General features: G+C 45.4%; 1 pseudogene; it reads right to left on the bottom strand.

The window, feature by feature from the left end:
- Window positions 1–74: 74 nt before the first annotated feature.
- LOC125439121 lies at window positions 75–7,544 on the bottom strand (annotated as a pseudogene).
- Window positions 7,545–24,554: the final 17,010 nt, after the last annotated feature.

Raw genomic sequence — 24,554 nt, 5'->3', positions numbered from 1 at the left:
GTCCTTGAAAATGACCTTACCTCAAAGACAACATCTTGTGGGCCAAAAATGTTGAAGAACACGCAAAACAGAACTATTCAGAACACGTGCCTTTATATAGAGTCCTCCACATTGACATCACACAAAAGTCATCTGAATAAATTGGTTATGACAGTTACAGAGATCTGTGGTGAGACTGCACAGAAAATGCCAACATAAAACACAGCCACAGATAGCATGCTTCGTCACAGCCATCAGAACCTTGCCTGGTCTATTAATATGCTCCCCCACCCCAGATCTTGAGCTATTTTGCATCTTGCACAAAACTAGGCCCACCTTTACATTTGGAGGATCACTGCTAAAGAGAATTCAGACACGAGTTTGAACACAGACCACTTAGGTATTTAAAATAAGAAAAAACTTCTGGAAATAGAACCACTCATTGGACTGGGGGAAAAAAGAACACCCATAAACATTCAGCTGGGTAGCAACCACTTTTTTTTATCATTTGAAGGCCTACATTTGCTTAACGAGATCACCTGGGATGAGCTGCTCCTGACAAGAAGCAGTAAAGGAGGAAAAAAAACCTCTTTGTGAGGCAAGTGAAGTTGAGTTACTTGCATCACTTGAGGAATCCCAAGCAGCTGCTTTTATCTTCAGTATTTGCAATCAAAAATGGATATCTAGCACATAATTTAGGTTGCAAATATAAATACTTCTGTACTATGCACTGTGGGAACACAAGAAAAAGAGAAAGGGTAATAACAAATTAATTTTTACATAAATTGTATATAGAGAACCATTATCCTTTCATCACACTTGCAAAAATTATCTAATGGTCAGAGGGAATTATCTGGAAAACCAAACAGGGAAGCAAGCAAATAAATAATTTTGGTTTGGCCTTTGGATTAGGACCATTAATCAGACGGTACAGTCATTTATCCCAATAAATTTACAGGATACAACCCTAGAATCCCAGGTGGAAAACAGCTTTTGTTTTATTTTTACCTGTAGGGGATCCACTTTAAACCTCTTAGCCAATATTTACAAAGATGTAAAAACATAGACCAGAGATCACAAAACTGTTGACAGAGTAACAGTTAAAAAAAAAAAAAGCACCAAGTAAAAACTGAAGCATGCATACTTGTATCTGGTCAGATCACTGCTAGACACTTGCCCACTCGCATTGTAACTACTCAGTCCTAAGCCTCATCTTCCTCACCTTCCTCTTCAAATTCCCCTTGCTCATCTGCAGTAGCATCTTGATATTGCTGGTATTCAGAGACCAAGTCATTCATATTGCTCTCAGCCTCCGTGAACTCCATTTCATCCATGCCCTCGCCGGTGTACCAGTGCAAGAAGGCCTTGCGCCTGAACATGGCCGTGAACTGCTCAGAGATCCTCTTGAACAGCTCCTGGATGGCTGTGCTGTTGCCGATGAACGTGGCGGACATTTTGAGGCCCCGCGGTGGAATGTCACACACGGCCGTCTTCACGTTGTTGGGGATCCATTCGACAAAGTAGCTGCTGTTTTTGTTCTGGACATTGAGCATCTGCTCATCGACTTCCTTCATGGACATTCTGCCCCGGAAAATGGCGGCCACCGTAAGATAGCGGCCATGGCGTGGGTCGCAGGCTGCCATCATGTTCTTGGAATCGAACATCTGCTGGGTGAGCTCTGGCACCCGGTCCAGGGCCCGCGATACTGCTGGCTGCCACGGCTAGTGAGGGGAGCAAACCCGGGCATGAAGAAGTGCAGGCGAGGGAAGGGCACCATGTTGACCGCCAGTTTGCGGAGGTCAGCATTCAGTTGGCCAGGAAACCGGAGGCAGGTGGTCACCCCGCTCATCGTGGCCGAGACCAAATGGTTGAGATCCCCGTAGGTGGGAGTGGTCAGTTTCAGTGTGCGGAAACAGATGTCATACAAGGCCTCGTTGTCAATGCTGTATGTTTCATCTGTGTTTTCCACCAGCTGATGGACGGAAAGGGTGGCATTGTATGGCTTGGCCAACTGACCCCGTGTCTGAAACCTTGGGAGACGGCATGACGCTGAATGTGTTCATGATCCGATCCGGGTACTCCTCCCTGATCTTGCTGATGAGGAGCGTTCCCATGCCAGAGCCAGTGCCGCCGCCCAAGGAGTGGGTCAGCTGGAAGCCCTGTAGGCAGTCACAGCTCTCGGACTCCTTCCTTACCACATCCAGCACAGAGTCTACTAGCTCAGCGCCCTCTGTGTAGTGGCCCTTGGCCCAGTTGTTCCCAGCACCACTCTGGCCTAGAGACAAAAGAGAAAAAATGCATCAGGTACAAGAAGTCTACAAAACAACAAATTTCTCCTTTTTTTACCCATGATACTAAACTTCTGTGGTTGAACTAGTGATTCGTGGATCTTTCCCAGACCAGCCTTATTATTCTTTCTGCCCCCTTAGCAATCAACTTGTCTCTACATCATGATTTAGAAGTGTTAAAGCATAATGGTATATTTGTCCAACTTTGGAAGAACGTCAGATGGGCCAAAGGAATCTGAAGCATGAAGGTCATTAAAAACTATGAAGCAGAGGCGTAGCTACCACAGGGACATCCACGGACAAATGTCCTGGGCGCCCACCATTTGGGGCGCAAAAAAAATTTAGGCTCATTTCTATTTTTTGGTATTTTTAGTGTTTTTAGGTTGTCGGCCAGCAGGCTGCGCAGTTTTTAGGCTAGCGGCACCAAAATTTCAGGCTATTGTCAGGTGATACTCCTGATACCAGCCAGTTTTGGTGAAGTTTGGGTCAGGGGGTCCAAAGTTATGGACCCCGAAAGGGGGTGCCCCATCCCCCATTGTTTCCAATGGGAGCTAATAGTAGATGGGGCTACCCTTTTGAGGGTCCATAACTTTGTATCCCCCGAACCAAACTTCACCAAACTTCTAGTTTAAACATTAAAAGTGATGCTGTTTTTGGGTGGATTCCCTCCCTTCAAAAATAGCATCACTTTCAATGTTGTTTTAACTAGGGAGCCCTGGGTGTGTTCAGATTTGTGTGTTTAGACATGTTGTATAATGTGATGGTGACTTTGAGATGGTCTGGTGCAAAAAACGTTGTTTGGTTGTGGTGGGGGAGGGTGGCCACCCATATGGGGGGGGGGGCGCAAAACTCAGATTTTGTCCCGGACTCCATTTTTCCTAGCTACGCCTCTGCTATGAAGATAGATTTTAGAGGACTCAGAAGAAGAGATTGTGTGTCCGCTCACACTGAGTAGGAAGTTCCCTTATATTGTATCAGATCACTGTTCTATCAAGGTCAGAACTGTGTACTCTGAATAGCAGGAGTTCTCCAGAGTCCTAGTGAAGCTGTTTAACAGGAGATGCTGGAAATTTAAATTAAGGTCTTCTCTTGCTGCTTAGCACATTTCTCCCATCAGTGGTGAAAAGCTTTGCCTACTCCTTCCTTATTTGCAGGTACAATTACAACAAGATTCTGTCAAGTTTTGAATTCAAGTGTGCATAGAAGGACAACAGAGGTTGTTTTCATGCTAAGCACCCGCATGCATAGGCTTAATTTCCGCAGCAGCCATTTACTCAAGGTATCACATACCAAAGACAAAGTTGTCAGGTCTAAAGATCTGGCCGAAAGGTCCAGACCTGACAGAGTCCATTGTTCCAGGTTCCAAGTCAACCAGGATTGCACGCGGCACATACTTGTTACCTGAAGGAAGAAAACAAGCTAACTTTACAAACACAGAAGCCTTGTTAAAACATCTGGCAACCTCAACAGTATTCAGAGATGCATATTCAATTCCTCTTGATGAAAAAAATTTTTTTTTACATTGGCTCTCATTTATAAAAAAAAATAGTACACGCGTAACAGATCTCATCTGGCAAGTGAGCAGTGTTATTCCAAGGAACTTGTAAAAGATCATGCCAGTTCAGAAAACAAGCTTTTAGCATCAGCTACAGAATACAGACTTTAGCTGAGGTTTTTGATTGTCGGCAATGTCTTTACCAAGAAGTGCATTTCTACAAGCATAGGCAGGTGAACATGTACACTTCTCCAAGTACCGTCACCGATTCCCCTGCCATTAGCTGCCAGACTTCTAGCTGTAACAGGAAAGCAAACAACTGACTGAAGTAGAAGGTGGGACACAGCAGCAGGGGCAGAGCAAGGGAGAACTGCGCCCGGGGCACACGTGCGCCTCGCACCCCCATGCTCCCCCTGCTGGTGCTGCACTGTACAGCAGGAAAAAGAATGGAATTGTCCCACTTTGGTATGGTACTAGGCCATTCAGTGGAAGAGCCAGTTACTCATTTTCTTGCTGGGGAACAAGTACCTATTACTAAAACACTGGCACCTTTTCTTTAAGGTGTAGCCACAGAGGCTAGATCTTGGATGTTGAAAGAATAGCGTTAAACATGTATGAACAGTACAATTTGTTTTAATGACTGCACTGTATTGCAAAAACACATAGAGCCTCAAACAGAACTTTTAAATGGGGAGTGTCTGATGTCTGTCTGCTCATTCAAAACAGTGTATATGTGTGGTCCATTCAGGCCAGGCTAAGAAGCACTGAACTGATAAGTTGTTACAAGCTTAAAAGCACTTTGGTGAGAAACTGTGGCAACTTCAGTTTTTCCAAGGGTTCCAAACATTCTCTTAGTATCACCATTCCCAGAATCTTTGAGGTGAGGCCTTGATTGTTAAATTAAGAGCTCAGAAAGATCTCAAGTTTAGGTAACAGATATGTCTCCAATTTTGTACTATAGAAAAAGGGTATGAGGAAAATATGGCGTACAGATCGTGCACCACTGCTGGATTAGCTCTGGGTGGCTACTGTGTGAATATCTGGGCACTTTCGCACCTGCAGAATAATGCAATTTCAATCCACTTTAACAATGGTCTACAAGTGGATTTTGCTATTACGCACAGTAAAATCCAGCTGCAACGTGCATTGAAAGGGCAAATGTGCCTTCTGGGGGATGTTCAATAAGCTAAGGAAATACCTGGAGGAGGAAATATCAATCTTATTTTCTTATTCATCTCCTCTCCAGTCACCATAATGGAAAAGCGATGCTCTGACTCGGAATAAGCAATGCCACATACTACACATTCTAAGCAAATATGTTCAAAAAAGAACCTCTCCCTTCGCATCTACGATGTCACTCAAGAGCTGAGCAAGACTACTAAAAAAGGACACACCTAGCATTTATCAGCACAAAACAGCACCATGTTGAATATGAGAAAAGACTAATTCACAAACTAGCGGTCTAAAATTGCTTTCAGTATCTGGAAACAACAGCAGTGTTTTCCAGCCCAAAGCTTCTCTCCTGGAAAAAGGGCTGTAATATTTAATCGACAAAGTTTAATTGAAAGGTTTTGATCGGACAGTTATGTTTCTTCAAAATCCACACAACTCCACAGCTACATTTCTTTAAAATCTACACGTCTTTAAGCAGGCAAACATAAAACTGTACAAAAGGCACTGTCTCAGGAGAGGAGTGCCGGGAAGGAAAATCTTTCTAAGGCAGCCCCAATATTTATTTATTTTTATTTATATTTCAAACTTATAGGCCGCCTCTTCCCCAAGGGGCTCGAGGCGGCTTCCAACATGGCTGTTCTCAGACAGCAGCTCCAACAATATAAGTCAACACATTTAAAATCCAGCAGCAATCATATACAATTTAAACAGTGAACCAATAAAACAGTAAAAAGCGGGCGCCCGATCCCAAGGCTAAAAGGGGGAAATAAGTGATAAAAAGGAAAGAAAAGGGGGGGAGAACGGCGGACCACACGGGGAATGTGGTCATCTACATGAGCCAGCATGGTATACTGGTTAAGAGCAGGTGGATTCTAATCTGGAGAACAGGGTTTGATTCCCCACTCCTCCACCTGAGTGGCAGAGGCTTATCTGGTAAACCAGATAGCTTTGCACACTCCTACATTCCTGCTGGGTGATCTTGGGCTAGCCACAGTTCTCTCAGGACTCTCTCAGCCCCACCTACCTCACAAGGTGTCTGTTCTGGGGAGAGGAAGGGAAAGGAATTTGTAAGCCACCTTGAGTCTCCTTACTGGAGATAAAGGTGGGGTATAGAAGAAGAGTTTGGATTTATATCTCCCCTTTCTCTCCTGTAGGAGACTCAAAGGGGCTTGCAATTTCCTTGCCCTTCCCCCCTCACAACAAACACCCTGTGAGGTGGGCAGGGCTGAGAGAGCTCCGAAAAGCTGTGACTAGCTAGCCCAAGGTCACCCAGCTGGCGTGTGTGGGAGCAAAGAGGCTAATTTGAATTCCCCAGATAAGCCTCCACAGCTCAAGCGGCAGAGCGGGGAATCAAACCCGGTTCCTCCAGATTAGAATGCACCTGCTCTTAAATCACTACACCACTGCTGTATAAATCCAAACTCTTCTAGTGGTTTGCAAGGGCATGCAGAATGGAGAGCCATGCAACCCGCCCCACAAGATCCTCTGCAAGAAAGAGCTTCCCCATATTTCTAGGAAAGGGGAAGTCCAGGGAAAACCAAAGACGCGCAGAATTACCAGCTGCCTCATTGTAGTAGACGTTGATCCTCTCTAGCTGCAGATCGCTGTCTCCGTGGTAGCTGCCGGTGGGGTCGATGCCGTGCTCGTCGCTGATGACCTCCCAGAACTGGAAAGGGAGAGCCGTGAGCCAGCCGCCCTTGAAACGCCCAAAGGGCTGCCCCTGCCACGCCTTAGCCGCATTGGGCGGCCACGGCCACGCGCGTAGGGCATCTCCACCGTGGCACAAATGCACCCCCCACACACACCACCCTTCAACAGGTAATACTATTGTTCGGGCAGCAGGCACTGACGGTGCACGTGGGAACGCGACGCTTCATCCGCCTGTAAAACCCTATTGCTTCAAGGCGCCGGGGCTTTTACGACTCGCACCCCCGCCACCCGCCTGGTAAAACTGCTCCGACGACAGCTTGCAAGGAAAAGGGCGAGGCGACCGCAGCCTGCCATGAGAATAACCGGATTGCTGCACCAGCTGGTCAGGGAGGGACTGGGAGGGAAAAGGAGCCGCACACGGGGAATGAGGTTTGTAAAAACAACCAGACGCGTTCCCAATATGGAGAACGGGAGAGCCCTTATTGTCAGCCACACGATGAGCGTCGGGGAGGGAGGAAGAGAGAGAAGATGGGCGGGGGGGGGGGGGGGGGCGAGGTGATTAGATACAGCTTCAAGGGGGGGGGGCAACATCAGCAGAGGAAACCCCCCGAGAGGGGGCTTTTGAGGATCAGATGCAAAAATATAAATTAAAAATAAATTGCACCTTCGAGAGGTGGCCCCGGCTACCGCGTGCCGCCACCGCCCTCGCCATCTTTTCCGAAAGGATGCTGCCATGATAATAAGCCCATGCCCTGCAACAATGGGGCCACGCACCCCACCCGCCACCCGCCACCCGCCACCCACCTTACCTTGGCTCCGATCTGGTTCCCGCACTGGCCGGCTTGGAGGTGCACGATTTCACGCATGGCTGTTGCAAGACGGACGCCGCTCGAGCCTCGAACCCTCGGAACCAGAAACTGGGCGCGACGCGCGGTTCGCTCCTCTTATAGGGAAGGGCGTGGCTCCGCCCCTTTCATTCATTCCGGGGAGGGGGCGGAGCTAAAGGAGACCTGCGCCTCCATTGTCTCCCCCGTGCAGAGGCAGAGGAGGAAATAGCATGGTCATTGGACCCCCGCCCCTATGCTGAGCATCTCTTGGATTTTCAGGCGGAGGGAGAGGTCAGGTTGGTACACCTGCTTTGCCTGCGTTCAGGTAAAGAGCGACAGGTGGCTGGAAAGATTCTTGTCTCTGCCTCTGGGGATCCTGGCACAGCCGGGGTGCTTCCAGGCAGAAAGGGCAGCCTTGAGCTGTGATGGTGTGTCTAAGGGCAGCAATTTCATGCATCTTTGCAAAAGAGGCTCTTGCCTGCCAACCCAATAAAAGTTTCCCTGCACTTAGACCACAGGGCAGAAGGGATGACCCGCCTAGCCCAATCCAGAAATGGGGACTATCTGCCAAGTGGGCTGTTTGCACCTGTAGCATTGCTGGCAGAGGGGTGGTGGTGCTGCTGCTATTGCACATGCGTGCATCTCCTGTCTCCTTTGCACTTTAGAGGGGAAGCAGAAAGGGGAAGCTCAGCTCAGTGCTGGAGCAACCCTCCCTATGGTACACCTCATGGTTTTATTTCCTGTTCCTGCCTCTCTTGAGCTCCTGCTCACAGTCCTGGGATTGACCCACAGTGAAATCAAGACGCTGTAGCTCTTCTTCCGTGATGTGACTATGATGTCACATGTCTTCTTGTCCCATACTTGTAACTCCAAGGGTCTCGTGGTCAGTGGGTCCCAGATCTGGAAAGGATGAAGAGCTCTGGCTTAACCGGATGCGTGATAAGGGTCCTATCTTAAGAAGCAGCAGCAGCAGCAGCAGCAGCAGCCTTATATTAACAAAGAGTGAGATCCAACAAAGAGTGAGATAGCATTTTCTTCCAGGTCGATGTTACAAGTAGCTGGAGGTGTCAGAAATTGAACTTAGGGACTTCTGCATGCAAAGAGCATCCTTTTCTACTGAGCCTTGGCCCTAAGAACAGGTAATCCATCCGCCGCGCTCCTTTTGCCTCCTCAGTCCACACACCATTAAGGCAGGACCCCAGGAGAGGCACTGTTTCCTCACAATGTTCCCGGATATCTCTAGCAACTCCCCTTACCATGTTTGTGCTAAACTGGCATTTTCAAAACTCACACTTAGAACAAGGGGTTAGATCCAGCTTTTTTGCTGCTGAAAAAACGGAGAGGAGTCTCAGGGACTCTTAAATCACAAATGTATGTACAACTACTTCTCTCACCTGTGTGATGCCATAGTGCCTTTCACCATGGAGCATATCACAATGTTTTCTGTCATTTGGAATTCCTAATTTAATGTATTTAGGAATAGACTGATACACGTGTTTAGAAGCAAAATATGTTCCCTACCCCTAGGGAACATAATGCACTTACATGAACACAAGAACCATTGTATTTCAGTGATCACATGGGTTTTTTAAGCATTTCCTCCATGATTGGTACTGTCTTGTGATCAGAGGTGTAGCGCCAACAGGGCGAGGTGGGACATGATGTTCCTGGGGAAGTCACGGTGGAGGCGTGGCCAGGCCATGGAGGGGTGTGGCAGGGCGGGCGCTGCCATGGCAGGGGTGCACCCCGGTGGAGTTTTTCCTCGCTCCGCCTCTGCTTGTGATTGGAGTTACTTGCCTGTCTCCAGGTAGTGGCTGAAGATCTGAGATTATAACTGATTTCCAGGTGATAGAGATCAGTTTACCTGGAGAAAATGGCCATTTTGGAAGTGTCACAACCCCAGGCTCGTCCAATAAATGAATCAGTTCTTTGAAAGCAGAATCCTTATTTATTAATTACAAGCACAGAAAAGCTAATTACTCCTTATTGTCAGAACTGAATACAGTAAATGAAGCAAAGTATTATATCCTTGTACGGAACTGCTTGTTTGCTCACCCTCTTCTTATGCATTCCCAACACTCTAAGAAACTCAGTGGGGGTGGGTGGGTGGTGGTCCTCAATTGCTGAGGAGGAACGGAAGATCCCTCCTCCTCTAATCTTCTTCATCAAAGGGTTCGTAAACAGGGGCCTCTGCAAACACAATCACAACTCCAGACACCGCTGTCCAAACAAAGTTCAAAGATGTATTGGGAAAAATTCCCACAGTTAAATCAACAGTTCCCCATGTAATATATCAAATCTTAAAAGAGATAGCTAATGCAAAATTCACACTCCAAGCCACAGAGGCTTAGGGCGGAAGAAAAATAACAACCAGCTCTCAGTTAAAATGCAGCCTCCTCTTACTTCCCAGCTGTCTTTAAAAGTCAGTTTCTCTGCTCAAGAATGGGTCACCCCTCCCATCACTGAAGCCTGTGATAACCATTTTCAGGTGTGATTAGGCAAAGAGCAAGATTGCAGGAGACAGTTCATTGGGTAACGTCAACCCTCATACAATCCCCTATAGTGGCAACACCATTCCCATACCCCACCCCCCACCCCACCTTTGGGCAGGAAGACGCACTCACACACATTCCTCTGGCAGTAAGAAAAAGGCATCCAAAATCTACCCCCGCTTCCAGCTGCAGAAACCGTTAACAAGCAAGATAACAGACAGGCTGGTACAAGCTGGAATTAGAGCAAACAATGCCCAAGGCCGCCCTCTAAGAGTGACCCCGAATGAAATATGGCAGGGCACTGGCTAACATACTACAGAGCCATGACTGGAAGGTGGACTCTATTCAGTGGTGGGATCCAAACATTTTAGTAACAGGTTCCCATGGTGGTGGGATTCAAACTGGCCTAGCGCCAATGGGGGATGGGGCATGACGGGGGCGTGGCCAGGCATTCCTGGGCGGGGCTGTGGCAGCCGCTGCGCCGGTCCTTGGGCAGGAAACAAATGCACGCAGGTGCAGGCTGCCACTCATACCGGTTCACCTCCTGCTAGACTTCTTCAAGTTCTGCACGCTACTGCTGAGAGGAGGGGCGTAACGAAGGCAAAAATCACATGGCAAAATCACCAATTAGTAACCCCCTCTCGGCACACACAAATAATTAGTAACCTACTCTCGGGAACCTGTGAGAACCTGCTGGATCCCACCCCTGATTCTATTGCATTATACTTGTAAAGGTTTCAATGGTGTTGATTCTCAGCACAGCCGCTTGGCCTTGACTGAATTCCAGGACTCGGGCGATGGGCCAGAAGCGGCGGCTATTACTCTGGTAGAGGCCTTATCTCACAGAAAAAGATGAGAATGCCGTTCCCATGAGAATGGGACTGGGGAAACCGGGAGGGGGATGGGACGGAAAAGCTTATAACCTGTGGTTCTGGCGGGAGACTTCATTCCTGTCACGTCGTGTACGTGAGCTTTCTAAGATGTCTGAATAAACGGTCTTTCAACCCAAAAAGCCTTTTACTTCTGCTCTATGGAATTCCTTACAATACTCAATTGAAGTCCCTCCTTCCCCAAATCCCACCTTCTTAGACTCCACCCTGAAAATCTTCACGTATTTCACAAATTGCAGTTGGCCCCTGGGTCAATTCTCATAATCCAGCACACCTAGCTGAAGGCTTGGAAGATTACATTTAAGGGGTGGTGCACAGATCACAGCGGCCTGATTGGTGCATCATTCTTGTTTTCTCCTTATATTTTCATATGTACATTGCAAAACATCCTCTCACTTCCTTGGGTACTCATCCACCCCCCTTCTTGCAAATCAATCAAAAGGAGAGGGGTAAAAACTGAAGAAAATGGAAATAAAAAGCAAGGTGTATCACATTCCGTTTCATTCATTGGATCCACTCACTCGTGGGCTTTGTATGAGGTCCTGTGCTGGCACAAGGAATAGTCCTAATCTTGATAACATGCCAGCTCACCTGGCCAGCTCTTCATGCTCCCACTACCACCTTCCTGCCCTGCCTACATTTGGTGTTGCTAGCATAGCTGACTGGCAGAATGCCAACTCTTGAGTCAAATGAATTACTGGTTGCCTTTGTGCTGTGCAGCATGACTTGCACAACCTTATGCCATTCAGCCAGAGCTTCAAAGAGGAGAGAATTGCGGCATAGCCATAATGAAGACTTCATACATGCTTGCTTATGCAAGAGAATCTTTTGACACAACATGACTGCAGTATACAATTGTGAAAAGAAAAAGACTACTTGTTTCTGAAAAAAAAGAACACTCGGAATAAGAGGTGGAGTAGATTAACTTGCAAAGGGTGGAGAGAAACCGGTGGTTCCTTACACAAAAGGAACAAATTTTCACACACCCCCAAGGAGATGCACAAAAATACAAGCAGGCCTTGAAGCCGGGATCCCTTGGGCAAAAAAACTGCCATCTAAATATTGGGGACTTTGAGTCTACCCTCAAAGGAGCATTTCATCTCCTGGCAATTTCAGCAAACAAAAAGTCTAACAAATCATTAAAGCATAACAGCTCATTAAAAGGAGTACTAAACAAGCACTTAAATAGTTTGTTATTTATCAGAGTCCGCAACCTCCAAAATACAATTTAAAAAATGCAGTATGTATGGATATTTGACAGGGCTAGACCCATTTGCAAGTTCTAGGGTTATAGGTAACCTATCTAGTTAATCTATAACAAATAAACAATAACATATGCGTGTGGGTGTACACACACACATTATCTGGTTATGGGTAATCCAGTGCACTGCTTGTGAAGCATAAGAGCTGGAAAGCTACAATAGCCATCTTAAGCCAGTAGATTAACCCAAGAAAGAACTCTATTTGACTCTAAAAATAGCAATCTACAAGGGACACCAAGCCCTCTTCATAAACTAAGAAGGGGTGTGTGAATGTGTGTGCATCCTACCCACAAATTCTATGTTGTTATTTTGAGCAAGGATCCTGAATCTTTCCTTAATTATTTTGTTGTGCCTCTCTCATTTCCCAAGCACTCAAGGAATAATAGTGTGTTTGAGAGAATCCACCTCTCGCATGTGATAGCACAACCACTGCTTGCTGTTAGAACTAATGGATTGCAACAGAGCCATTGTCACAGAAACCACCTGGGTATTGCCTTTGATGCAGGCAGCACCACTTTCCTTTTCAACATGTTTTGTGCCATTTTGATTTTTGATTTTAATACTTTTAAAAAACGGACTTAAAAGTTCTACTTTACTAGAACCTGATTGTAAACATCATGTCTGTTTATGAATCAGACAAGATTGAGTATTTTATTTGTTTTATTTCATTTATTGTTTTATTTATTCATTTACGTTCTGTATAGGCTGCCTTTTTCACTCAAGGTGGATCAGGCAAAATAAAGAAGTACAAGTAACAGAATGGGCCATCCAGAAGACAGTGCAATCAGATTTATCCTGTAGGGATCTGCAAACCAACCAGCGGTGAATCACAGCATAAATATTCATGACAAGTTAGACAAAAACAAAAACTGCAAAACAGGAGCCTACTAAGAGCAACAGATAGTATGAACTATACACATTGGTATCGTCTGCAGTCCCTAACTGTTTACTGCAAGCTTCTTTCAGAAACATATTGTTACAGTGTAATCCTATTTCCTGTGTAAAAAGCCCTCCATAATAATTCAGCTCTGCAGAAAGCTAGGAGGGTAGAAACACTCCTGGCTTCATCAAAACAGACTATTCCATTAGGTGGGGACCAGACAGGACTGAATTGGGAGGGTGAAGGGGGGCAGCTGCCCTGGGTGGCATGTAGAGAGGAGAGGGGGACCTTGCTCTGCCGGTAATAGCTCCAACGTGCACTTACTTGGGGCCCAGACAGGAGCAGCTACCTGCTCATCATACTTTGGTTGGCACCCTGAGACTTGACAGTTTCTCCAAATTGCAACTTTTCACCTGGAGGGGCCTGTTTAGGCCATCTTATGTGCCCGAGTTCTGGTCTTGTGTGCCCCACTTGGCACAGCAGCCGCCATAGGGTGGGAGCCAAACACAGGCCGTCACCAGTCAGATTCTCCCTCTGCTGCTCTTTGTAGCTGCTCTGCTCTAAGTTATGCCGCATGGCCCTCTCCCTTCTCCGTACTCTCTGGTGCTTGTGGGCTCTGCGACACTTGCCTACTCCCGCAAAGACCCACAGCCACAGATGGCTGTTGGAGGTAGATGTCGGTGCAGGAGCTGACGAGCTGGGTCTAGGCAACTATCACAGTGTCCTGGGTGGCTTTCCCTCTCCCTGTATCTGCCAGACTGTTAGATCTTGGAACCTTAAGCCAATAAACTGAAGTTTGGGTGCTGTGTGGTTTCCGGGCTGTATGGCCGTGTTCTAGCAGCATTCTCTCCTGACGTTTCGCCTGCATCTGTGGCTGGCATCTTCAGAGGATCCTCTGAAGATGCCAGCCACAGATGCAGGTGAAATGTCAGGAGAGAATGCTGCTAGAACACGACCATACAGCCCGGAAACCACACAGCACCCAAGTGATTCCTGCCATGAAAGCCCTTGACAATACATTGGACTCTGAAGTGTTGATCAGTAGCATTTATTGATGAGGCATACAAGCACCATACTTGGAGAAGTCTGGCAAAGCTGGCATTCCCAGTTCCTTTTACACCCCCCCCCATGAAAGCCCCCCCTCCCGCTTTCCCAAGAATTCGTGAAAAACAGCCTTTGGAGCCGAGATGCCCCATGGTTGGCAGCAGATAGTGAGAGAGCCACCTGGCTTCCTGCTCCTATGAGATAGCGGATGTAATTCTTTTCTCATGGGACAGATGTGCCAAGAGAAGCCTAGTTTTCTACAAAGTGTGTGAAGCCATAAAGTAAAGATCAAGGGAAGAATGCACAGATGGCAGTGGTTTCATATAGCAGGCTGGTTGCATACATCTCAAAGCAGCATTGGTTTGTTATTTCAATCAGTTACATAGGATTAGGAATGCACTCTAATCACCCAGATAGCATCCCTCTGACATATGTTTATGAAAGCCTCTACTGCAAACATCTTTCTCTGTCCTGCCTGCAATCCACCTAATTGCTGTCTGCACAGACCTGATTTCTTTCTGCATCCCATATCCTTCAGCTTTAAGGCACACAATCTCTCCATCTCTTTCTATTCATTTCCCTTTTCACTCTCTACTCAAGCAAATCAATAATTACCTTCAGCTTCCAACTTGGCCTCCTACCAGACAAACCACATGGGTGCCAGCTGCTGTGGTGTTTGGTTGATCATTACAAAGTGTTGCTTGCAAGTGAGTAGCTTGTGGGGGAAAACCAACATTAGATTCAGGGCAGGCAAAAAAGAAAGTAGTTCAAACTACATAATTAACGTGTATTCACTTTCAGATGAGGTGATGGCATCTGGTTTACATACCTTGTAATGAAGAGGATTAGATTCATGGGAAAGAGTTCTATCAACAGCTAAAAACCACTGTAGCTAAATGGAACCTCCACTTTCAGAGGTAGTATACCTCTGAATGCCAATTGCTACTTTGTTTTCTTTTAAACCTGTTCTCGAATGTCTTCCACCAAACCCTTTGTGGATCAGCAAGTCTTTTTTGGTGGGGGAGGCAGTGCTACAGAGGACCAATTCAAACCCTCAAGAGAATGAAGTATAAAGGTTTTTCTCCACTTAGTGGGTTGCTTGTAGGAAATGGAGAGAGACTCCCCCTCAAAACAGAAAAAAGCATGCAATGAAGTTGTTTCAACTTGAACTCTTTAAAAGCCTGAAATGATGGTTTTCCACATGCAGGGAATCTTTTCCCAGTGGAGAAGCATTTCAGATTGCAAACCCACTCTGACCAGCTGCTTGAAAGATAACCTATGGAAAGCTTTATCACTTAATTCTGCTTACTGTATGAACTTACCTTAATTTACCAACCGTTGGACTTCTTTGGTATTCCTTTGTAAATCATTGCCCTCATCAAAGCTGGAGAAAACTCAGTAGTTTACTCGATTTTTACTTCACCCATTCTTCAAGAAGACGTACACTGGTCTTTCCTTATCTGTTTGACCCGTACAACAAACCTGTAAGGTAGGCTAGTTTGAAAGAGACTGTGTGACTGGTCCACAGTGAACTTCATGCCTGAGGGGGAATTCGAACTGAGGTCTTCTTCACTCACACTCCAATATTCTAACCATACACCACACTGGCTCTCTGCAAAGTTATAAATGAGTGCTGGCAGCTGTTAGCCTGAAATATATTTTCAGGACTGTGCAGGACTAGGGACTGGAGTAACAATTCTTCTCGTTTCTTTAAAAAGTTGTGGAGGGTATGTAAATAGTCTTCCATTTCTACCAGCATTTCTATTTTTGTGGCTCCTTAAAGACTCACGATTTTATTCCAGCATAAGCTTTTCTGGACAAGAGCCTGCTGCTTTGTCAGATGCTCCATGTGGGCATTTTATGTAGGAGGTATGAAAAGAAAACCGCCAACGGTGAGGTCCAGGGGCCATGGAATGCAGTCAGGTAAGATTCAGGTGCCATCAAGAAAAACAACTCGTTATGCTGAACTAATTAATATCTACAATAGGCGGCAAGTCAAATTCAAGGGAACTGCATAGCAAAATGCAATCAGGCAAAATTCAAATCCATGTTATTCTTTTTCATGGTATTTATGATATGTCCTCCTAGAGTGCCAAATAAATGCAGATGCGCATCTCAGATTAATCCACCCTTTATTAGTGGCGAGGAAAATTTCTAACCCTACTGTTGCCATACGTTTTCTTCTTGGAGATTACAATGCTCATACAACACGTATGGTAGCTCTATACCTCACAACCATTTTAAAGTGCTAATTTATTCCCATTTTATTACTTTTAACTGTATTTTTAATATATATATATATATTATACCAGTACACTAAACCAAATTGGTTCATTATTATTTGGCACAGAATCAAATTTTAAATATCAAATATGATATATAAAACAAACGTAGAACTTCTTATAAAAGATAGGTATCTTCTCCAATCTGTGTAATATTTGGCATGGTAGGATACCTATTGCTGTATTATTTTGCTTTTAACTAGCTAAACAGATCTATTTTTAATGCAATTTTATATTAGACTGTATTTTTACATTGATGTGTAGGGGTATTTACTGTCATTTGCTCTGGCTATTTCTTAAAAAAAAATCTGAAGTGATTTGAATCTCTCGAAGTCAACCGTCAAGTTATGTGGACTATTTCCTTGCTACTGAACTATACCTGAGACTGCAGAATGTGTCTGTGTAAATCCTGATCTATCTATGCCTATTAAAGATTAATAAAGCTAAAGATAAAGATAAAGGTATTTATGATACCAGTTTGACTTATGAGTTTCCCCAGCCAGACATCTGGAGAGGCAGCATACAAATTCAAGTGGCCAGATTATCCATATTAATTTGGGGAAAGGCTTGTTTGTCGTTACATTTATTTGCTTCTCTAGCAGTAATATTGGATCTAATATAACCCCAAGAATCTTTAACTTCAGTTGAACCTCATCAAAGGTAGGGAGCATAATGTTCTTCAAGGCTGCCACCTTCCCAGCCAGTGTTACCACCCTTTCCAGAGTGTCAATTTATTCACTCTTAGCTATCTAACCACATTAGCAAGGCAGCGATTAAGTGCCTCAGCAAGACAGCAGGTATTAAACAAATCTAGTAGGAGAAACAATGAGGGCTGAGCTTTGTTTTAGTTAGAGATAGTTGGTCAACTAAAACTAGAAGAGCCATCTTTACTCCATAGTCTGGTCTGAAATCAAACTGAGTTATCTGGAAGATTTAGAGTTGGTCTGCCACTGCTGTCTCAATCATCTGGTCTGGGAAAGACAAATAAGAGACAGGGCGATAATTGGCTATATAATTTTTCTGTAAGGGTGGGGCTTTTTTTAGTACCATATGGATAACTGCCTCTCTGAGACAAGGTGCTGGAGCTAGTGACTGATTATTAATAGATACGAAGGATTTGTCAGTGGCCTTTCCATGATTTTAGAAACGAGATTGGGCAAGGATCCATGGCACAAGTCATTGTTTTAATAGATCCCAGATCAGTGATGGCGAACCTTTTAGAGACTGAGTGCTAGGGGCGGAGCGAGGGGAAACTGCACTTGGGGCACGCGTGCGCCCTGTGCCCCTTCCATGCCCCCGCCCTGCCCTGGAATGCCCCCGGAATTTCCTGAAACATACCCGCCTCAACCCCAAAACACCCTCGCCACACCCCCACAAGGGCACGCATTCAGTACGTTGCGCATCCCTCACCCCTTTGGCACTATGCCACTGTCCCAGATGCTTGTAGCAGCCATCTTGGAAACTGGGTCAAAGTGGTTCATAAATAGAACAGCTGGCGTGTTAGGCATTTCTTCCAGTGGGTCTTTGTTACCATCGACATCTAAATAATACAATTTTTCTTGGCCTTGAGGAATGCGCCATGAAAAGGCTATTAGAAGATGCTAATCCTAATATTACCAGAGTGGTGGCAAAATTTAGCACATATGTTGTTAAAAGTCATGGGCAAGTAGAGCAATAAGAGTATGAAGACTAGATTTGTGTAAATATTATTCCAGTTTTTAATCTGAGTTTACATTAGGGTTTAACAATCAGTTTCTGGTAACTGGTCACCTCAATTCTATTTTTTATTTGGTCTGGAAATGTATATTGTGGATCTTATATTTTATATGAGATACCTTTTGGTCTATGACCATAATAAATATATTGATTGATAGTGTGTAATCTTGTATTTTATCAGTGACAAACTTTGTATGACTCAAAACTAATTGTGTGTTCCTGATGCAATGAAGGCTGAAAATTGCCATGCAACCTTGAACCACTGGGATGGTCATGAGCTAGCTGATGTAATAGTAGCAGACAAGTAGCATTTCTTTGCTGCCTTCATCATCATTTCATAGGTCTTACAGTGAGCTCTTTAACATGATGAATAGTTACAGATAACATTTATATTATGCACCTATGCTGGATTGTGGCAAATTTGTCCTTACTGTATGGAATAATCAAGCTACTGCAGAATCGCTGAAAGACTTGGTTCACGCATATAGGAGAATGAGGTAGTAAAATGCTGCAACCAAGGAGTGGAGGATAACATTATGGAATATTCCTCCATATCAAAATCTTCCCACAAATAGCAAACTAAAACAACAATCAAAGGAGGGAGGGATTAGAAACTTCTCCTTGTTGTTGTCCTGGAGTTTTTATGGGAGGAAACATTCTACGGAGGAAACCACCACCTGCACTTTCTCAGTTTTTCAAAGGAGAGTAGAAATGTCTACAGAAAGCGATGCAGCCCTTTTGACCATCTCAGAGGCAGCTCCTTAAACCATGACACTCCCCAGGGCAAATCAGAATATTCAGGCACAATGGCTGAAAATAGCTCTGGACTTTGCTGCTGGTTAGTCTTACTGATGTATTTTTTTTTAAAACATGATAGCCTTTATTGGCATTCCAAAATACAATAAATACAATAAAACAATAAATACAATAAAACAATTGTCCATAAAAGACAGATAGTTACAGCAGCCATTCAGAGTCTCATCAATAGTTTAGTCCAAATGGACTCATCAAAAGTGCCATTCCTATACACCTCTCCACAGACCTGACTGAAAACCCACCAACAGAGCCCAGGCATCACAACAGCATACAGTATCAACACTCCACTATAAAACACAGAATTTGTTAGAGTGGCACCTAACACAGAACAAGGGATAGGGGGCGAGGAAATGGGCAAACAATTGATTTGACTCCCATAGGTTGCCACAGCCTTCAGTTGTCACTCACTCCATCTAGCAATCAATAACAAAACTACGACATCCCTCAATGAATGATGTATTGTCGAAGGCCACACAGCCTGGAAAACCCACCAGAACCAGTCTTACTGATGTTTACTTGAAACTTAGCTCTGGCATTTTCCATAGGGTTTGACTTCCAAACTGGCTGCCTGTCTCTTTAAAATAGTCAGTGGCCTGTTTAATCAATTAATAATAGGTTCCTTCAGGGTTGCTGCTTCAGTGTTCCTGGATGTATGGACATTTTAAGCAGAAACAGTGACCAAGATTCGAAACATATTCTTGCACAACTAGTGCCCCATTTTCATGAAAGCAGGAGACAAGTGTTTTTCAGAGAGAAGCCCACTCCCCTGCCTTATAGGAAACTTTTGAAACTGTTAGCTACCGGTAGTCGTTAGCTTAGTACAACCAGTGAATAGTGTTTTCCCCAATTAGATCTGAACTTTACATAATTACATTTTGCCATGTACTTCCTGTATGTCACGGTCCCTTAACCCCATTCTTTAAATACAGCCTTAGGCCATGCAAGCGTATGCTGGAATTTGTTAGGCTTCAAAGTGCCACAAGATTCTTGTTTGTTTTTGCTGCAACATATTAACTCAACTGGGTTTATTTTGAAAGCGTGAAGAATTTTATGACGTTGCATAGAGATCCACCACACAAAGAACACAAGGTAGTGAATTCCACTGAGCATGCTCAACATTTTGGGCATACATAAAATAGTCTTTTCTATCCCAGCCCTTGCGTGTCTTTCAGGTTATCCAGACCCAAGTACAGAATAGTATGAGAAGTAATCTTAGGAATGTGGGTAGGAATGAAGTATTAGCATCCCTTGTGGACACACCAAGGTCACACTGCAAACAGAACCTTAACCCCAATTAAGTTGAAGAGCATTAACCTCTGTGTTACACTATGGTTCTTAACTGTGAGCACAAAATCTGTCCAGCAAAACTTTTTAGCATACAGGATATATTTGTGTATGCATCTTTATACCCTTTTCAATAAAAATAACTACTTTGTAGAACTAATAGAATTATACCCTTTTTGTTTTAGAGTGCTCTGCTTGGGTCTTAGTGCCTTTTGAACAGAACTAGATAGGCAGGCATTAGGATCCAAGCAGAGCATTTTAAAACAAAGATGGTCCAGCACGTGGCTGAGGAAGTCATAATTCTACTTAGTTCTTTTTTGTTGAAAAGAGTAGGCTGAACTTCCCTTTGCAGAATCCATGCCGATTTCCCCCTTAGCAGTCATCCCCCCTCTTTGGAAATCAAATGTCACTGCTTTGGACAAGAATTGACAAGAATGCTGAATTTAGCAGCGTTGTAAATCTCTGGTCCCAACTGGTGCAGAAATCTTTCACCAGGAGCCCTGCTCAGAACCAAGGCCAAGATCACTCTCCCACTAGTGGCTCTGTGACCAGCTCTCTGACCAGACACTATTTATGTCTAGGAAACTCATTTCTACAGCATGACTCAAGGACATGCTTTCCCAGTCGTCATGAGGATAGCTGATCTGCTTAAGTCACATTCCCGTCTCCATCTCAGTATCAGGTGAGTGATAGGAACTCCCATGCACACTTCTAAGCAACCCTTAGGACCCATATTCCCACCCATACCATTTCTGTTGGGGAGTTCATTGTGTCAATATTTTCTACTTGTTTCTATGCCCTCTTTGATACACAGTGCCTCTCAAAAATGTTGCTCCTTGTTCCGCATTTATTTTTTTAATTTTCTTTTTTGTTTGAAATTTCAATTTTTTTGTGTACAATTTGAAAAAGAAATACAACGTCAAAACTTCATGTTTTCATGCTAGCAAATGTTCCACTCTAAACTCAAACAAACGCTTCCCACTTCCCACAAAGATAGGGCTAATGTCATTCTATGTCATCAGTTGCCATTATCATACTAATATGGTTATAATACTGTCTAATTTCTACCACAATTTAATCTACTCACTACAAAGTCCACGGTTAACAAATCTTTTTTTCATTTCATCATGTAGGCCATAAATGATTTCCATCTGTTCAAATATCCATCTGGGACTTGTCTTCTTCTGTTCATTAATTTGTCCATTTCTGTCAAATCTAACAATTTCTCAGTACATTCTTCTTTCCTTAGTAACTCCAAACCTTTCTGTTTCTGAGGAATCACCAGACTTGCTGCTATAACCATATGCATTGTAGCCATCTGATCTATAGCAGTGCGGAGGATGAAAGAATGGTCTTTCTCCCAGAATGCTGCCTTGTCAGACCCGGCATAACAGTGCCCTGAAAGGAGTCTGTTTCAGAAACTCCATATTGGGACTGTGTCTGGCAAGAGTGCCTCAAGGGCTCCCCCCCCCCCACACAACTTCATGCCTGGTCCATACTCAGAAAATAACATTTGAATATGGAAAACAGCACAGCCTGGGTGAAGCCCAAAGGCTCTTTTGTCTATATTTGTTTGTAGACCACCCCATCCCCAAGGGGCTCTGGGCGGTGCACAACAACATCAACATATATACAGTTTGTAACAAATAAACAATTATTACATGTACTAAAATCCATTAAAACCATTAAAACAGCAGTCCATACAATAATAACAGGCGTCCCATAACCCAATTTATTAAAAAGGCTCCCCAACAGGAGGGAACGGCCGGACTCCTCCTTAGGAGGGTAACGTAGATGTAAACAAAAAGAATGGTAAAAGTAAGTGAGTAAAGGGGGGCGCGCCCTACTCAGCGACTGGACACTCCAAAGGCCCGGCGGAACAACTCAGTCTTGCAGGCCCTGCGGAATTCACTAACGTTCCGCAGGGCTTGGACAGCTGGAGGAAGAGTGTGGAGGCCAGCCGCATCATTGAGGGGCCAGGAACCACCAGCAAATTGGCCTCGCAGAGGCCGAGTAAGGGCATATGGGGTAAATGTGGTCTCTAAGGTACGAGGGTCCCAGGCTGCGTAAGGCCTTAAAGGTCAAAACCCACACCTTGAAGATCATTTGGAATTCCACTGGGAGCCAATGCAGCTGGCGCAACACAGGCTGAATATGATCACGAAAGGCGCCCCCTGTGAGCAAGCCTGCCGCTGCATGTTGGACCAGTTTCAGTTTCTGAATCAAACGCAAGGGAAGGCCCGCGTAGAGCGAGTTACAATAGTCTAGCTGGAGGTGACTGTTGCATGGATCACAGTGGCTAGGTCTGCCTGAGAGAGGAAGGGGGCCAGCCGCCGGGCCTGACAAAGATGGAAGAACGCAGTCCGGGTTACAAGGGCCACCTGGGTCTCCATTGAGAGAGACTAATCCAGGTGGACCCCCAGACTGTGGATGGAAGAGACCGGCGCCAAAATGGCCCCCTCCCACTCCGGCGGCTGGAAATCCCCCACCTCCCCCCTGCGGCCAAGCCAAAGGATCTCCGTCTTCGATGGATTCAGTTTCAACCTGCTCTGCTGCAACCAACCAGCGACCACTTCCAAACAATGCTGTAGAGCTGCAGGGGCCATGACCACTCCCCCCTCCATCAACAGAATGAGCTGAGTGTCATCAGCATACTGGTGACAGATCAGCCCAAAGCTCCGTACCAGCTGAGCAAGTGGTCGCATATAGATGTTAAATAATAGCGGGGATAATAATGCCCCCTGGGGTACACCGCAATGAAGCAGGCACTTCCGGGAGGCTTGATCCCCGCACCACACTTGCTGGCGTCGGTCCCGGAGAAACGAGACAATCCACTGAAGGACAGTGCCCCGTACCCCAGAAACGGCCAGGCAGTGGGCCAAAAGGTCGTGATCGACCACATCAAATGCTGTGGTGAGATCTAGCAAAACCAGCAGCACCGATCCGCCTTGGTCAAGCTGCATATGGAGCGTATCTGTGACAGCGACAAGAACTGTCTCCGTCCCATGCCCAGCACGGAAGCCGGACTGGAAGGGATCGAAAGTTGATGTGTCATCCAGGAAACCCTGAAGCTGCTCCAACACCACTCTCTCAATTACCTTCCCCAGAAATGAGAGATTCGAGACGGGGCGGTAATTGGCCAGATCCCCCGGATCTAATGATGGTCTTTTCAAGAATGGGTGGACTACTGCCTCTTTCAATCCATCTGGAAAAACTCCTTGCTCAAGGGAGCTATTGATGATATTCAACAGATGGGGACATAGCTCCGCCCGGCAGGTTTTGATAAGCCAGGAGGGGCATGGATCCAGAGGACAAGTAGTAGGTCTAACAGCAGCCAGGGCCCTGTCAACAGTGGCTTCAGAGAGCAGGGAGAACTGGGCCAAACAAGGGCCAGAAGATGGCAAGGGAGCCTCCAGTTCGCTCATTGTAGTCAATGTGGGGGGAAGATCCTGGTGGAGCGACGCGACTTTGTCTGCAAAGAAGCTCATAAATGCCTCACAGCTGATAGCCAATTGATGATTTATAGAACCTTCCGATAAGGAGGTTAAAGACCGAATAATGCGAAATAATTATGCTGGGCGTGAGCTAGCAGATGCCAGAGAGGAGGAAAAGAAAGCTCTCTTCGTCTCCTTCGTCGCCACTTCATAGGCTTTCATAAACGTCCTATAAGATGCTCGCGCAGCTCTGTCATGAGATTTCCTCCACACTCGCTCTAGCCATCTAAGCGCCCATTTCATATGGCATAGCTCTTCCCCCAACTCCTGAGGGGATCCTTAGTATGAGAGGATATTGGTCCATCATCTGAAGGAGTCCCTTGTAAGGGATCATGTCCCCCCTTTCTCAGCTTGATGCCCTCCAGCCATGGAACTCCCCGTCTCCATGACAGCAGAAGAGCTGTAAGCAGAAGAGTGGGACTGTTCTAGTAGGACCCTAGTAGGATCCAGCATGGTGTAGTGGTTAAGAGCAGGTGGATTCTAATCTGGAGAACTGTGTTTGTGGTTAAGAGCAGGTGGATTCTAATCTGGAGAACTGGGTTTGATTCCCCACTCCTCCACCTGAGTGGCAGAGGCTTATCTGGTGAACCAGATGTTTCCACATTCCTGCTGGGTGACCTTGGGTAGTCACAGTTCTTCAGAACTCGCTCAGCCCCACCTACCTCACAAGGTGTATGTTGTGGGGAGAGGAAGGGAAAGGAATTTGTAAGCTACCTGAGTATCCTTACAGGAGAGAAAGGTGGGGTATAAATCCAAACTCTTCTTCTTAAGGGGCTTGTTCATAAATCTTTTCACCGTAATGTCTCCAGGTTGGCAACTGTAGTCTCAGGGAACAGGTTTGAGATTCAAGACCTCACACCCATAATTTCTGGTCATACATGTGGCACTCCCTGCAAAACACTGGATATCCCCCACTCCTTGCTGGCTTTCTACCTTCACAAGTGGTTTGGCCATTCAAAGGTGTTTCAGGATTCCCTAATCT

Source organism: Sphaerodactylus townsendi, linkage group LG09, assembly GCF_021028975.2.
Source record: "Sphaerodactylus townsendi isolate TG3544 linkage group LG09, MPM_Stown_v2.3, whole genome shotgun sequence".
In the NCBI taxonomy this organism is placed as follows: Eukaryota; Metazoa; Chordata; class Lepidosauria; order Squamata; family Sphaerodactylidae; genus Sphaerodactylus; species Sphaerodactylus townsendi.
Note: the sequence above shows the minus strand (reverse complement) of the source record. Positions and strands in the feature narration are given on the sequence as shown.